Source organism: Pithys albifrons, chromosome 12 (genome assembly GCF_047495875.1).
Source record: "Pithys albifrons albifrons isolate INPA30051 chromosome 12, PitAlb_v1, whole genome shotgun sequence".
NCBI classification, from domain to species: Eukaryota; Metazoa; Chordata; class Aves; order Passeriformes; family Thamnophilidae; genus Pithys; species Pithys albifrons.
The window spans coordinates 11,366,844-11,382,947 of NC_092469.1; the positions used below are offsets into that span (position 1 = coordinate 11,366,844).

Sequence of the window (16,104 nt, forward strand, 5' to 3'; positions counted from 1 at the left end):
TAGAAATGAAAAAAGTCTTCATTTACTATACCTGACATTATTCTGGTCCAAGGTGAGCAAATGCTAGAGAAATTTTGTTTACTTAAAATTTTAAAAGATATCCCAAAAGCAGCCACCTGGAAGGCTGAGGTATTTATGAGAAGCACTGTGATGTATCTCTCCATCAGGATCATCCTAAGAGACATAGTTTATAAATGGGTTATGAGCTTCAATAGTTTTATTAGGATTTTTATTTGTGCACATTAAAACTAGGTGTGTTATATTTGACCCACGCAGTTGCTGCAATTGCTGAGCAAGTCTGTTCTCCAGATACCTGAGGACAGTTTCACAGCACGCTTGGTAACCGTGTAATTTGAGAATGTGAGTTCACTTTCAATTATAGTTTGTCTTTTCTTCTAAATAATAAAATACTTCTAGGAATATGGCCATACATAGGAAATTCCAACCCTGATTTTCCAAAGCGCCTTTGTTGGCTGTTGTAGACCTGTATTCTTGACTGCTTCTCTTGTCTGGCCACCCTGTTGGAAGAGGAAATGACTGTAAACATGATGTGAAAGCAGATTGTTGATGAGCTGCCTTGTGCCTTTTAGTCTTAGTTTTCTGTGGATTTAACTTGCCTGGACTGGCTGTAGTTCCTCTCATGTGTGCAGACAAGATTGTTAGGTTCAAGCTCCCCATTAGACTCTAAACACAAAATCCTTTGAGGAGGAAAGACTAGGTGTTCTAAAATGGTCTAAAAATTAATAGTTTGTCTATGAGTCTGTGGCCTGTATGCACAGTGACTGCCCATGGACTGTCCACTCCCTGATGCCTTACAGGAGAGTCTGACAAATCATGTGTTTTTAGAGTGCTACTGTGTTAAACCATTACATTGCTAACATGTCCCTTGGGCTGCAGTCTGCAGACAGAAGTCGGAAGATATTTCCTTGGCTGAATACATGTGGTATGAAAACTATTGCCATTTGAAAGCATCATTTCGTGGGTGAAGAAGAGGAGGGAGGGCACAGGACGAGTATGTTGATTGCAACTGACGTGCGCCTTAATATCTAATGTGGCTTTCACACTTGGAAATATTCAGGACTCCATATGTTCCCAAAACCCCACTGAACAGTGCATATAACATTGCCTTTATCATTCTTTAATCTCAGTTTAATTGCTGTGGTCAAATTACCCCACACTTAATAACCCACAGCTTGGTATATTATTTAATATGGTTGACACATACTTTGTTTTAAATGTCAGTGCTGGTAAAGCCCTAGAGTTGGCAATGCTGTGCATGATAGATGGCAGAGGAGATGGATCATCTGTTCTTTGTCTGTGCTGTTGGTATGTTGGCTGCAACTTTTTCAACTGTGACACTAGACTCATGCCAAACCCAAAGCTACTGAATGGGTAACATTATCCCTTCTATCTGATGCTTTGTAGCTGATCATTCTCAATTTCTCTAGCTTTTTTTTTTTTACAGGAATGTGTAATATTATATCACCCAAGTGGAAGTGGTGAACTAGTGTTGTTTTGAATGGGCTGATTTAATTATTTCAGCACCCAGTGGCACCTTTGTTATTAAAGGATTTTCACAAAGCAGTACATAGTCTAATTATGAATTTACACAAGAGACCATAACAGCATCTGCTGGGTAAATAATATACATTTGTAAAATGGTCTAGTTACTAATTTACACAGCCGACCACTGAGACACTGAAAGGCTGTTGCATTCTGTTGTGTCAGCTCTCAAACACTTCCAACATTCCTGCTTCTCTTTACAACTGTTAACAAAATAGTGAAAATCACGTAGCTAAAACTCCCTTCTAGAAAAAAAAAGCAGGACTGTTTGGTGTTGGTGAATTTAGCTGCAATTTCCTTCAAAGCTGCTTTCTTGTTCCCAGCTGACACACGTGCATGGGAAGTGTTAGATCACACATAATCTGGTGTCCACACCCACACCAGCATAAGCACACAGGTTAAGAAGGAGGTTCATATTTTCATTCCAAATTGATGGCTCCTGCTCTGTTGGTGCAAGACTGTCCTCAAACCAGATTAGCTGATCTCCAGAGACTTGTCCCTGCATAGGACAGCCCAAGGTAGGAGATCCATGCTACTATAACTTCTGTGTCGCATCCCTACTACAATGTTCAGGCTGCAGCCAAGACATTCTTATCTGGAAAAATCTGTGCCTGCAGTCTTGGTTCCTTGCAGCTATAAAGGTTTGGTGCCAGTTGCAACAAGTCAGGGGGTGCACTGACTTGTTCTGGAAAGGCTGGTTGGTCCAAGATCTGCAGATGCAAGCACAGTTCACTCATTGAGAACTCCTTGGCCTTATTTTGGCATCTGGGTGTTGATACAGAGGTGCAAATTATTCACTTCTGAGAGCAGCTATGATAAATTCATGCAGCTCCTGGGTAACAGGATGATGAGAGCTGGCAAATAAATTGCTGGTGTAAGGAAAAATTCTTGCCAGATCAGTGAGACTGACATTCTCAGCCTGGAACCCATTAGTGATTAGTGAGAATACGAATTAAGATTTTTCAAACCTTCAGCTACATGCAGCTTTTCAAAGTGGAAAGAAGAGCTTTAGCTTTGGCTTAGTGCTAAGAAGAGAAGAACTCAATGTTAGAAAATGCCTTGAGTATCTTACCCATCCATGGAGGAGCAGTTGTCTACCAAAACAAAACCAAATCACTGAAGAGAAAGAAATATAAAGCAGTATACATCAGGTGATCTTATCTCTTCCTGTGTTTCTGGAAGGAGAAGATAGTGATTTCACTGACATCTGTGCAGTAAGATGACCATCAGCTTGAAGTCTTATCCTTTTGCAAGCAGAAAACAGGACAAGCTCTGCCGTAGCAAATCCTGCTCACAGCTGTCTCACCTATGTAAGGCACAGAGCCTTTTCCAGAAACGCTGAGAAAAGATTTATGTCTGCTGTACAGGAGAAGGTCTCCTTCCCTGTTTAAGTGTAAATTCTACATCAGCAGGCTACATCTGGGAAAGGGAATTTGGACTGGTTTTCCCAAGTGCTCTATTTTCCATTTAAAAATCATGCTTAGGAAATGATCCCATGCATTCACAACAAAGCTTGTATTTCACATTAAAAGCATATCCATGCAGCACTGTTTATGCAGAAAGGAAAACCAGGACAGCTATTTTTCTTCATTCCTTTAGTACAGTATGGGAGAAAGACAGGAGAAAAGAGTGGGAGAAGCTGAAAATAAGGACTCTGCTTCCTCAAGAGAAGTGATGATTCTCATCAGTTTTGCCTCATGCTTCTACATCTGCAGTGTAATTACTCTCAAAATTGTAGAAGAGTAGTATTGGAGCCGGAAATCACCAGTGCCCTAAAAGGAAAATACTCTTTTGAAATTACATATGGAACTGTCAACCTACTGTATCTAAATACCTGATTTGTTTACCTATTAGATCCATCTAGCAGTTACATATTTTAAGCACAGGCTTGAATCATGTGCTGAATGAGTGGCTGGATCTGTGAAGGATCTGGTTTTCACATTGACTAGGCAGAAGATAACTTCTGGATAAAGGAATGAAATCTTGATTGATTATGTGCATTGTCTCTTGCCTCACGTTGCCTTCATATTGAAGGCAACATGGCAATTTGTTGAAAGAGAAGAAATGTATTTTGTGTGTTGTTCCAGGCAGCAAAGGATCTTTACCAAGCTTTTGGCCCTTATTCAAGTGTATCACACCATTTGTGATGGCTTTATAAACTAAGCATAGCCTGACAGAGGTAAGTATGAGTCAGACTGAAAGAGAACATACAATTAATAGTTTGCTGTAAATTTGGGATTAAGATTATCCATGAAAATGAGACCTATTACCAGGCTGCGCATATTGAATTGTGGTTGGGGTGAGTAAATGGGGAGTTGGAAGAGAGAAAAACTTTAAGATGAAAGCTGCTTTCAGTGAACACAGAATCATGGCAAAAAATGTAACAGGAGAAGTGAAATATAATTAGGAACGTGACATTAATACTGGATTTGCAGAATGTTGCCGAACAGGTGGGTGGAGTTTACTTGACTTTGTTTCAGCTCTAGTATTGAACCACACAGATGCAGCCTTTAAAATTAATCTAGACTGTGAGAAAAAAGCTAACAAGAATGTTCAAATGCGTGAACTCCCACCATAAGCACGTGCCCTCGCTCTTTCTCTTCTAACTGCAATAGTCACCTCCCAGTTAAGATGGTTCTTGCTCTTGTCATTCCTTGTTTCTGCAGCTCTGCACTGGAAAGCAGAGGGGATATTGGGTTTCCTTTCATCACAATGACAAGTCAGGGAAACATCTGTTTTAAACAAAATGTGCAAAAGATTTGAAAAAGAATTAAGGGCTTCTTTTTTGGCATTTTTTTGTTTATGCCTGTTAGGCACCTTTTTTATTAAAATAAAATTTATAAGCATAATATGAAGAGAAGACATTTAAAAGATTGAATTGCAGAGTACTCAGAGAGGAAATCTGTGAAACGCAAAATGTCCACCAGAATGGACAACACAAATCGTCTTCTGTACTCCAGGATGGAAGCATCAATATAGAAACATTTGTTTTAGTTTATGAACTTTTTTTGCAATGCAGCTAAAATATCAGCACCACCTGTGATACGAGCATCAGATTTATTATCAGCTTCTCAGGAATTGCAAAACAGCCTAACTCCACCCGACTGTTAATAAATCAGGTGCTGAAAGCACTTCAAATGAGAACCTTGCTGAAGAGACAAGTAACTCATGAGGATCAAAGGCTCAAGTCAGTTAAACTGGCCATTTGCCCTTTTGGCATAATCAAAATGTATTTGCAAAAGAGAAGAAAAGGGAAAACTAAATGGAAAAAAAATCAGGTGACATGACGCTTTTATCAGACTAGGACAAATATTGAAGTGGGAGTGGGCATCAGTAATTCAGTCACTCTGATTCTGCAAAACTGAGTTTCATGACATTACAGAGTTAGTAAAGCTTATGGATTTTATCCAAAGCCCACTGAAGTCAATGAAGAAAGAATATTTCCTTTGATTTCAGTGGTTTGGATCTGGCTGTTGGGAGCTGCTTGCTTTGGACAACAAACACTCACCCTCCCATGAAGCTTACTTGTCTCTTCACTGTGTTCCCCTGTACTCCACTGACATCATACACATGCAGAAAATCAACTCAAAGCCAGGATTACAATGAAGGAAATGGCCTGAAAAATATGACAATATCCAGCTTCCTGGATTAATTAATAAAATTACTTGCATATCAACATAGATTACATGCTGGGCATTTAGCTGGTATGCTTTAGTGGTTGGAGGTGTAAGAAAGAGAGAGGAGGACAGAGATGAAGAAATACCGTGAATATCAATTTATGATGATAGGAATATTTTTTTTAAACACTGCATAGCTCTGCAGTAGTAGATAGGTCATTGTTATGAACCGGGTGTTTTTAATTTTTTTCTGAATGGTCATGTTGCCGTGTAGCAGTCTGGAAGGGGTCTGTGTGTCAGGGCTCGTGTTTGGGCTTCATGGGTGCCTGCATTATCCCTGGCAGATGATGCATTGACCTCGTGGGTGCCAGAAAGAACCACAGGAGGGGCATTGAGGTGAACAGGCAGGGCTGAGGAGCTTCTCCCACTCTTGGTAGTGAGGCAAATATGGGTGGAAATGGTGTTTTGCAATAATTTAATGCACAAATCCATGCTTTCAGGCTTACGGTTGTAATATTGAGGGATAAAAGCTCTCTTTTCCTTGGATACCCAGGTGTAGTGCCACTGATCTGAGCAGTTAGTTTGTAACTAGTTGTTGTAACTAATGCTGGAGGGAAACTGCTCACGTTCCAGTAGCAGTGATTTATACTTGAAACCAGTGCAGAAATGGATGACTCACTGTGATGCTGTTTGCATATGCAGCTGGTTTTGTGTAAGAATCTGGACAGCACCCTGGTTTATACTGGATTGAGTGCATTAGGAAATGTGTGGAGTGGAATGGCTGAGAACTGTGCAGTTGCAGTTGGGCAAACATCAGACAAGAAAAGAGCATAATTGCTGTCCACCTTTATTTTGCTTTTGCAGGATATCTGACATTAGGAGATCATGGCCATTCAGAGTCATCTGCAGTGATAGATCCATTCATTCCCAGCATGTGCTCTAAGAAGAACCTTTTCAAGCTTTGGAGTGGTGTCTCCAAACACAATGAGGTTCCACTCCCCCTCACCTTGAATAGAAATTCACAGATGCACAAAGTACAGGTCCTGGTGTTTGCTCTTCAAATTTTCTCCATTCAGGCTGTGATGTCCAAGATGAGGCCTGATGCTGCTTCAGCCCAAAGACTTGTTTTCAGAGAGCTCATATGAGTTCAGCTTTGTTACTGGCACTTGGAGAAACGTTTTTCAGTCCTGTGTTTTAAAATGCATGTTGAGCAACAAGCTTGTTTTGTTTAGGGCTTGCTTCTTCATTTGCTGAGTTGGCAGCAGTGTTGATGCTGGCAGAAGTAAGGTCAATATTTCTGGGTTTGGCTGCCTTTGGAGTATTAAAGATACTTGAATGTAATAATTCTCAGTGTGGTATGCATTTCTTAGTTAATTTTAAAAGCAGCATATTGCAGCCTGTCCTCCCCTTCTGAAAGCCAGGTATTGCTTCCCACAAAGGGTGTGAGCCTGTGTTAGCTCCATGGGGACATCCTTCCCCAGTGAAACAACGTGCAGTGTGAGCTTCCAGCTCTGCAAAATGGCTGCAACAGCCTCATCATTCCCAAGCTTAATTAATCAGTTGTTTTTTTTAAATTATGAATGCCTAATATGAGATAACCTAGTGGATGCTTTTTGATCTATGTAGATACCAGGAAATTTTAGATTTGTTCCACCATGTGTACTAGGGCAAATTAGAAGTTCTGAAGTCAGGAAATTGTGTTTTGTGTGGCTGAGACTGCACTGCACTGCTCTTTAGATACAGAAATTTTAGGAACATTGATGGTTGAAGCAGACACATCCCCTGTTTGTAGTGATTCTGTCAACAGACCTCATGGTATACAGCCAGCCTAATAATCACAAGTGCTTCTTTCTGTTTAAATCCCAGAAAAGGAACTGACATCTTTTATCAGAAAGACAGACAATCTGTACCCCGTGACAATTCCAGATTATGGATCCCAAGAGGCTTTCCTTACATTCTTATTTTATCATGGTAATCACAGCTAGTGCTGTTTACTTTCTTATACCTCCACACAGTTTTCAAGGTGTTGCCAGCAGGACCTGTGCTGATACTGACATGTGTTGTTGTCACATTGCAAGATCTGATAGAACACTCATATATACAAAAATATCAGTGTTTTCTTGGATCTTCCTTTGTTTTCAGTGGCTTTGGAAATAGCAGCACTTGTTAATTCACATGCTTTGTCTGTTTTGTAGGCTTTTTTCCTACTTCTAAGGAAAGACTTGTTCCTAGTAGACTGGTTTGGAGTATCACTCTCTTTTGTTGCTATTTTATAGTAGGGAGCTATGAATATGTCATTTTCTAGCTATTACTACAGAGTAGGATGAGAATAAATGTCTGGGGGAAAAAGAGAAATCCCTGGTTATTTGAAAAAATAAGTGCCTTTTGCCCTGATATTTTTTCATTATAGTATTCTTATCATACTGCTTTGAAGTTCACTGCCCAGACCCACACCAGAAGTTGTGGGGATGGACAGCAGAACTGCTAAGCAAATGCAGGGCTCCAGTCACAAAGCCACACTCCAAAAAGCTGCTCACTGTCCTCTGTTGTGAAATGAAAGCTAAAATGTCACTCAAGTTCCTTCCCTCTGGACTTCTCTCACCCTAGGGATCAGTAGTACATGAGAGTGACCCATCCCTTGTGTTCTGCCATCCACAAACTCATGATTTGTCATGGTTGCAATTCCTTGAAACTGAACTTTGGGTTTGTGAGAACAACAGGTTCTTCGTACTGATCCCTTGTGATTTGACTTGCTTTGCCTGGCAGACTGTCAACCTTCTCTAAAGTTATGATCACCTGTTTGAGCCTTGGGGCATATTTTAGCTAAAAATATTTGTTCCCGAATGTACCTACAACTTGTTCCTTTTGTAAATAACAAAGAAACAAACAAGTATTAATATAATATATTCCCACATACATTCATACACATATATATTCATATTCTTTTTCCCACTTCTAGAAAGCATCTTAAAGACCAGTTCAGTAGTTCAATGGACAGTGGGTTGTACAGCTGCCAGATACACTGGATAATCCTTCTTTCTTACCAGAAATACAATTAGGGTTTTTTTGGCCACATGCAGAAGGCAGGGTCTGTGGGTTTACGTTTCTGAAGCCCACACAATGCATTAGGTCAATCTAGCAGACGCATCTCAGAAAAGAACTACATTCCTCTTTTATTTGAACTTGAGATGCCAAAAGATGCTTAAGCCTTGAGTCTTCATGTCATGACACCTCATTTAGTTTTCTCCTGCACAAAATGCTATGTTATTGGACCGGAGGGCTTTGCATCATGTGTCTGCAAAACAGAGTATGAACCAACATAGAAATCAAAAGCTTATTTTACTCCTTTCTTTCCTCTATGCCATATATAAATTGTCCTCATGGTTTGTGGCAGTGTAATACTAATGACAGTAGGGTGGTAATTTCATTTAGAGTTTTACAAGCAAGAGGAGGGGCCAAGAAGGAAAGCAGGTATGAAGGTTGCCAAATATATCTTCCATTTATCATCCCAGCTAACAGGGGCCAAATTATTTCTGAATGGCACTTTGAAAAGGGAGGGGAGAAAAGCATACACTAATACTTGCAAACACGTACCTCATGCTGCAGAAGTGTCTCTGAGGAGTGGCTGGTTTGGTAAGCTAAAGTATAGTCCTTCCTGCAGGAGGAGTACAGTGCGTTAGTCATGCTGGAATTCTGGTCATGCTGTTGGAGCTAAAGTACCTGGATGCATACCCAGTGGGGAACAGGCTCTGATCTCGTGGTAATACAGAAGATGGACCTTTTTATAGCAGCTAGAAATGAAGATGATGTTTTCGTCCAAACAGAGTACTCTGATGTGGGGTCCCAGCAATGTTTCAGTACTGGACTGTGTGCACTATGCTCTTTTTGCAAAGTAAAAAGCTTTATAAAATTTAAGTTTTCACATCAAATACCCCCAGAATTCAGCAAGAAGAAAGGAGGGGTTCATCTTTTTCTTTGTTATTTTCACGTCTATTTCTTTAGACTGTGATAAAGAATGTGGTTATGCTGATACAACCAGTTCAGGCCCATCATATGCACTCTATAAAGGTGTTTACAGTACTGAGTTATATGTAGACAAAGCAGCCAGTGAATGCAAAACAATCTGCTTGAGTCATTTATACTGGACTGTTTTATAACATGATCTTTCTCAGGTGCAGACTCAAATTTGCTTGTCTAACCATTGCCATTATTATTGTTATTATTAATATTATTATTATATAGTAATTATAATTTATGTCTACAAATTAGAGGAAGGATTAAATGACATATAAAAAGCATACTGACTGGAACTAAGTAGAAAATTCCAAGGAGTAGTCCTTAAAGTAAAGCAATTGTATAAAACTTAATTGTAGAATATAAACTGTAATTTCCCAAAAGACACTGTATTAATCTTACCATGGTTAACTATTACATTTGGTCCATTTATAATCACTTTGAGCTACTTAAATACAAATTTAAAAAAGGATCAAACATGTTTCCCACTAATATGCCTAGTGCTTTCCCCATAGCTTATTCATCTTCAAAGCTCTTCACCAACATTAGCTAATTATTTCTTTTTTCTAATTAGTAGAAATTGACTATGGTCAAAGGGCCATTCAGCAAATTAGCATGGTTCTACCTTCAAATCTCAGAGCTTCTGACCCAGAGCTTTCAAATCGCTGATGAAGATATCATACAGTGGTTATGCTGAGCCCATAGTCAAGGCAGCCAACTGGAGAAAAAAATAGGAAAAAAATTTAAAAAATTACACCTCAGGGAAATGTATCAAAGTTTCTTGTTCCCAGCTTTCTCTGGAGGCAGCAGCATGGAGGATGCTGGGCTGGACCTAGGGCTGCCTGGGACATGGGGCCTTATTCTGAAGGCTTAAAGGCATGATATGTGGTGGTTACTTCTGTTCTTGGGGGCTGGATGTGGCAAAGTTCATTTGGTGTTAGTCTAGTGGTGGCCCTGCACATGCCCTGGCTGCTGGGAAAGCAAGCCAACAGCTCTGCTGAATTGTTAGCTTTGCTCTCAGAGGTGCGTTCTGTCTGAATTGTAAGGTGGCAAACTACACAGCAAAATAGATTTAGGAAGTGATTTGGGGGAGTTTAAGCCCTTTTTGCATTCAAACTCCCTTCTCAAAAGCTTTTCCTGTGAGTCTTGTGTGTAGCCCTCCAACTCACCAGGAGCTGCATTGCTCACTCTTTAAGAATCCGTATGCATCAGTAACTTTATAGCTGTAAACTATGGGTAGCAGAAAAGTCTCTGGAAATGTGAACGAGCTCAACTTCTCCTGGTGTTCTGAATTTCTTTACTCGTTCTTCAAAAAAGGCAGCTAAGTCACAAATCCTCACCATGCAGCAGCTCAGTTTGGCTCTTGGAGAACAGCTGTGAATGTGAGACTTGTTTATATTTCAGAAACTGTGAATGTTTTAACCCTGAACAACAGTGTGTGCTCCGGGAGATTAATATCTGCATTACATGGACTTGCTGAGAATAAATTAACTCTTGATGACACGATTACTGTCTTAGCAGTGTTCACTGAATACAATTGCATGGTGTCAAAGATATTAATGTGTTTTTGTGAAGAATTTAGGAAACAATTTATTTATATGACTGTGCTTCATTCCATATCACACCAGGACATCAATTAGCTACTATTGCCTGTAAAAGAAATGTAAATCATGTGTCTCATTGGCTACGAGGATAATACGGGGCCAATAATTCACAAAGAATAATTCATTCCATGAATTGTGCCTCATTCTGTGCTCATGAATTGATCAAAAAAAGATACAACTTTTTCAAATTTTCATTTTTCAAATTTTTATAATGGATTCTTCTTGGTTACAGTTCACTCATGGAGGTTTTGAATATTGAGACCCTGAAGTTTGGAGTGATTTTGTTTGACCACACAGTACAATATATTTCTTTCTTGACTGAATCAATACAATTTTTCTCATCAGTTGATGTTGTGAAGACTTGTGAGATGTAATGCAAATGTGTTTCACAAATTTTTGTAAAATTGGGTGCTTGGGAAAAAAAATTCATTTGACACTGTCCAGAAATACAAAAAAATGTGAACCCCCAGAATGGTGAACACCGGTGTAAGCTTTAAAAAGGTATTTATGTGGAGATTTGAAAGAAAACATACTCTGGGAAATTACATATAGAAATAAAATCACTTTTACCCCCAGTGCAGTTTCTAAATTTAGGAATCAAAAAGGATTGCCTTAGGAAGATCATTAATTCCAGCCAGTTTTAAAAGAAAAATAATGTTAAAAAAAACTCCAGAAAAAACCCAAACACCAAACCCAAGAAATTTGTGAATTTTACTTCTTACTGGTTTCTGCAGAATCTTTGCCATTTAAAGGAAAAAAGATTTGAAAGGTTTGACATTTGTGGTATAAGAAGTTATATTTGTGTTGGCACCACAAGATCAAGGAGAAAAAGGTGAATTTTCTAGAAAGTGCGGGTTTTGAACAACTTGGAGATGATTTAAGGATTTTCCTTCACCCCCAAGGTGCACATAAGCAAAATAGCAAGTACATATGATAAAAAATTAGGTATGATTTTAATTTTCAAGATAAAGCCTAAAATAATCTTCCTGACTCAAATTTATCTTTTTCTGCTTGAAGCTGCTGACATAAATTAAAGACAATTTTATTCATGCCAGTTTTTGAACTGACTCTCAGTATATCACATGCATTGGAAGTGAGGTACCTGATTTTTTTTTTTTTCGTTTTTCTTGCATCTAATGAAAATAGAGAAGATGGAAAATTTGCAAGTGTTTAATTTTTTTGGTGTTTGATTCACACAGATACCCAAAGCCTTTCTTCTCTGAACAGCTTACTGAGAATTTGAAATCCATCCTCTTTCTCATATCGTCGGGCATGCCTTTCCCATGCTAATATGTTAAGAAACTTTTATTGCACTGAAGAGCATATAAAGTTCACTGGTTTGCCATGACCTTTTCTCCTTTAAATTGTTTCATCATTGTGACCAATATGGACCAAAGAGAAGACATAAAAACGTTGGGGATGTTTATTTCTATGGAGGTTAAGCAACTTTTGCTATGCCCTTTTTACATTCTTCCAGACCTTCTAAAAAGAGACCGTAACATGACAGCGATGGCCTCCTTAATTACATTTTGTTGTCAGAGGAAGCATGCTTTAAAAGAACAGTAACCCTACACTCCTATAGTTGAGGATTTCAATAATCTCAACCAGGTTCACAACATTTGGAAAACCCCAAACCTTCTGTCAACCCACTGAAGCAAATTTTACGCATGCAAGAAATACAGTCATCTGGCACAAGGTTCTGTGTTATGGGGCTCGGGCAAAAGGATCCCATTTCAGTTTGCCAGAGTTTCATGAGCAGTTGGGCAGATTTCACGATGGCAATGGCTTATGGAAAAAAACAAAACCTAAAGAGCAATACACTCCTGCTGTGCTGGTTTTCAGTAATGTTCATCTCTGTAATAAATTTAAATCAGGTACTGAATATTGCTAGTTTAGTACTGGAATCTTAATGACAGTGGAAGATTTAAAAAAATACAGATATCAGTGGAACTCAGGGTGAGTAACACTTTATGTCCTTCCTGGTCTTTTTTTGGTTGGCTCCTGAACCTGGTTTTGTTTCTATCACAACTCTTGGAAGCTTTCTTTTCAAAGCAAAGGAGACAATTGATCCTGTGTGACTTCATTTTACATTTGTGTAAGCTCTGTCATGATTTTAACAGAGATTGCAGGGGAAAAAATCAGACTTTCAGCAGAATGCTACACTGATACAGGATATATAGACTTAAATCTCAACAAAGGTGGGCAAAGGGCAATGCACTGAATTTATCAGGAGAATACAGTGCGTAGGAAATGCCAATGAGGGGCATGTGCATTTACCCAAAATAGAAAAGGCTGTTGTCTGTACATATTACAAGGTTCCTTAGCATGCCTATTAGGTTGGTGAACCTGCTGGCCTTTCCTTGCAAGATGAATTGACTTCACTCAGGATTGTCTGGGCAGCAGTGGAGCCTGTTGTGGCATTTTCAAAAAAGAAAAGGAAAAGGAAGAGGAAGGGGCCATATCTGCCTGCCCCACTCTGGGAGGACACAGCCTGTGTGTTCTGGCTTCTGTACCTGTAGAACAAACATGAATACAGTGTGTAACAAATTAAGGTCCTAGGAGCAAAACTTACGATCTTTCTACCCAGACCTTAGGAACAACCAAAAACTAAATTGGTCCCAGAGCAGTTTTCATACATTTCATCAGACTGAACTCTGTGCATTTTGGGAAAGGCTTGCAGAGCCTGTACAAATATCTATGTAATTTATATCAACAGGGCTCATATTTTAGGCGTCTACTGTCAGCTCTCATTGGCATGATTCTAGATGATCCCTGTGGCCTAAAGCAGAATAGTCTGTTGGCATAGTGTGAGGACTGACACTCTAGCATCTGCAAAGTGCCTTACAGATGAAGCAGAGTAGATGCTGTACTCTGTGCAGCTGTCCCCATGACCTTCAGGTACTCCTAAGGAGCACAAAGTACGGGACTACACTGACTCCTGAAACAGACACTCTGAAGAAGTATATAGAAAATGTTGAGATCTGAGTGCATTTATTCAAAAGAAATGATGACAAAAGCCTTGAGGAGGTACTTAGGCAATAAAAACATTGGGAACATTGGTACATTTGGCCATGGTATTATGCTGGGTGAAAGTGCTAGATAGTGAGGTGTTAACATTGTTCCTATAGGATCTCCCTTGCTGGCCACAGTGAGGAGACAGAGAAGAAAGCAGTGGCTGCTGATATTGTCCTATGAAAAGCTGACAGCTGTCTTCATAAGATAAAAATTAATTTAAAAAAAAAGAAAAAAGCAAAAACAAAATATGAGGTAAGAAATGTAGCAGTATTGAGATAAAGAGGCTATCTGGCTAACATGAAGTGTGCTCTGTTTGGGACGGTGAAGGAAGGGCACTGGTGGCATAATGATATGTGGGACCCACTGGGAAGAGGAAGGCTCAGAGCAGTATGGTGGGGCCATGCCATATGGGAGAGCATTCCTGATGAGCTCAGCATCGGGCATACCTTGGTGGCCAGCACTGTGGTGTCCTGTTGAGCACTGCACAGCAGGAGGTTGTCAGGGCAGCTTCTCCACTGGGAGCCAGATCATTCCATCTGGTTTTGAGGGACCACAAATTCTTGCTGCATCACAGCAAGGGAGCCTTCAGCCAGGTTTGTTTTTCCTTTGTGAGATGTGGGCCCTAGATAGACATCCAAGCATTTCCTCACTGCAGGCTGCCCCTTCTGAGGCTCTTTGTTTGAGGATTGTGGTCCTGGGGCTCATTCAGTAAATCTGGAGTAGGAGAAAGAGCCGTGGCTCCCTGAACTCTACTTTAGTCTGGGTTACTCAGGCTGAGAATCTGGCCCTGCCCACAGCTTCAACACACTGTTTCTTCAACTTGTGCCTCTTACTATTGTCTCCTCCACATTCCTGACAAGGCAATTTGTCTCTGTGATGTGACCCAAGTACAAATTTTTACCAGATAATACAGAGGAAACTGTCCCTGTACAGTTCTAAAACTCTTCTGTCCTGAGATATCTGAGGTCATACGTACATATATATATATATGTATGTATACACACACTCACTATATTTTACAGTTGAAAAGTTTGATTAGGAGGGATTTCATTAGTGATTACAAGAGATTTCCATAACCTTGGATTTGCAGATACCCAGATTTTAACAGTGTGGAAAAGTGTTTGAAAGGAATGTTATATTGAAAGTCAGTGGCTGCAATTTCTCATTTTAATCTTTTCTACATTAGTGACTGAAGAGAACAGAAGCTAAAATGGATGAGTAAGTAAAATTTTGAGGTCTGACTGGTTGGGCAAGAGAGTCACATTCTTGGAGCTCCTTCCAGATCATGATGTGCTAGCAATGTTGGGGAAGCAATAACATGGGACTGGCCCAAGTTAATGATATATATTAGAGGAGATTATGCAGATATCAAGGACATGTTTAGTAAAGCATCTATTGCCTGCATCTATCACCACAACATTCTGGTAAGTGTTGGGAAACATGGAAAGTGTGAAGTAGGAGGAGAAAAGCTTGATCTGCATTTGTTGACTGCTTGTTGACAACAACTAAGACATTTGCAGAATGCTTTAAAATTTTTTAAAAATAATTATTGGAATTGTTTATGCACAACCTATAAAACCCTTTCTGATGATACTTCTGGCTGCCAGAATGGGGAAGGATGTTACAGGGAAGGGGTGTGTTTGTGTGCATCTGTGAGTGAGTGTGCCTGTGAAGAACAAGGAGCCAAGATGCTTAGCACTGAAGCCTAATCCTGAAATAATTTAGGCTACAGAATGATCTTCCCAAAGGAAACAGAGATTGACTTTTGATGGTGGCAGGAGAAGAGCAGATGTCTTGGAACAAGGCACCTGTGGTGCCATGAGCTAGGCTGGAGGTCTGTGTCCTGATGAACGCGTGTCACCCACTGTGAGTCGGTGCCCACAGCTTGGCTGAATCCCGGCCAAGGTTCTGTGGCAGATGGGATGCTTCCCTCCATGTGCAGGCTTGGGATAATTTCTTCAATTCGGGTCTGATTCAAACTTTGCTAAAGTTTGTGGAAGGAAGCCAATCAGCCATGAATCAAGGGCTTTAATGACTATTTATTTTTCTAACATTTGTATTATAATTAGGCTGCCATTTTTTAAAACAAGATCTCCTCCCATCCCCCAAATTGCCATCAATCCTTCCAACAGGAGCGTGCTACAGTTTAATGTAAATTGGGACAAGGAGTGGGCGTGGAACCCTGCCAACACAAATGCTCATTTGTACAAGCATAGTGCTGAATGTAGGATGGAGCAGTTTTGTAAGTTCTGTGTGCTCCATTGCTGATTAGGTTAAATTTTGAGCAGTTT

General features: G+C 39.8%; 1 long non-coding RNA gene across 1 annotated transcript in view; it reads left to right on the plus strand.

Annotated features, from left to right (window-relative positions):
• The first annotated feature begins 1,981 nt into the window (after positions 1 to 1,981).
• The window catches only part of LOC139677420 (uncharacterized), a 28,208-nt gene continuing 14,085 nt past the window's right edge, over positions 1,982 to 16,104 (plus strand). Inside the window, exon 1 of the long non-coding RNA XR_011698862.1 lies at positions 1,982 to 2,081. This is a non-coding gene — a long non-coding RNA (uncharacterized lncRNA). The remainder of the gene's footprint in view (positions 2,082 to 16,104) is intronic.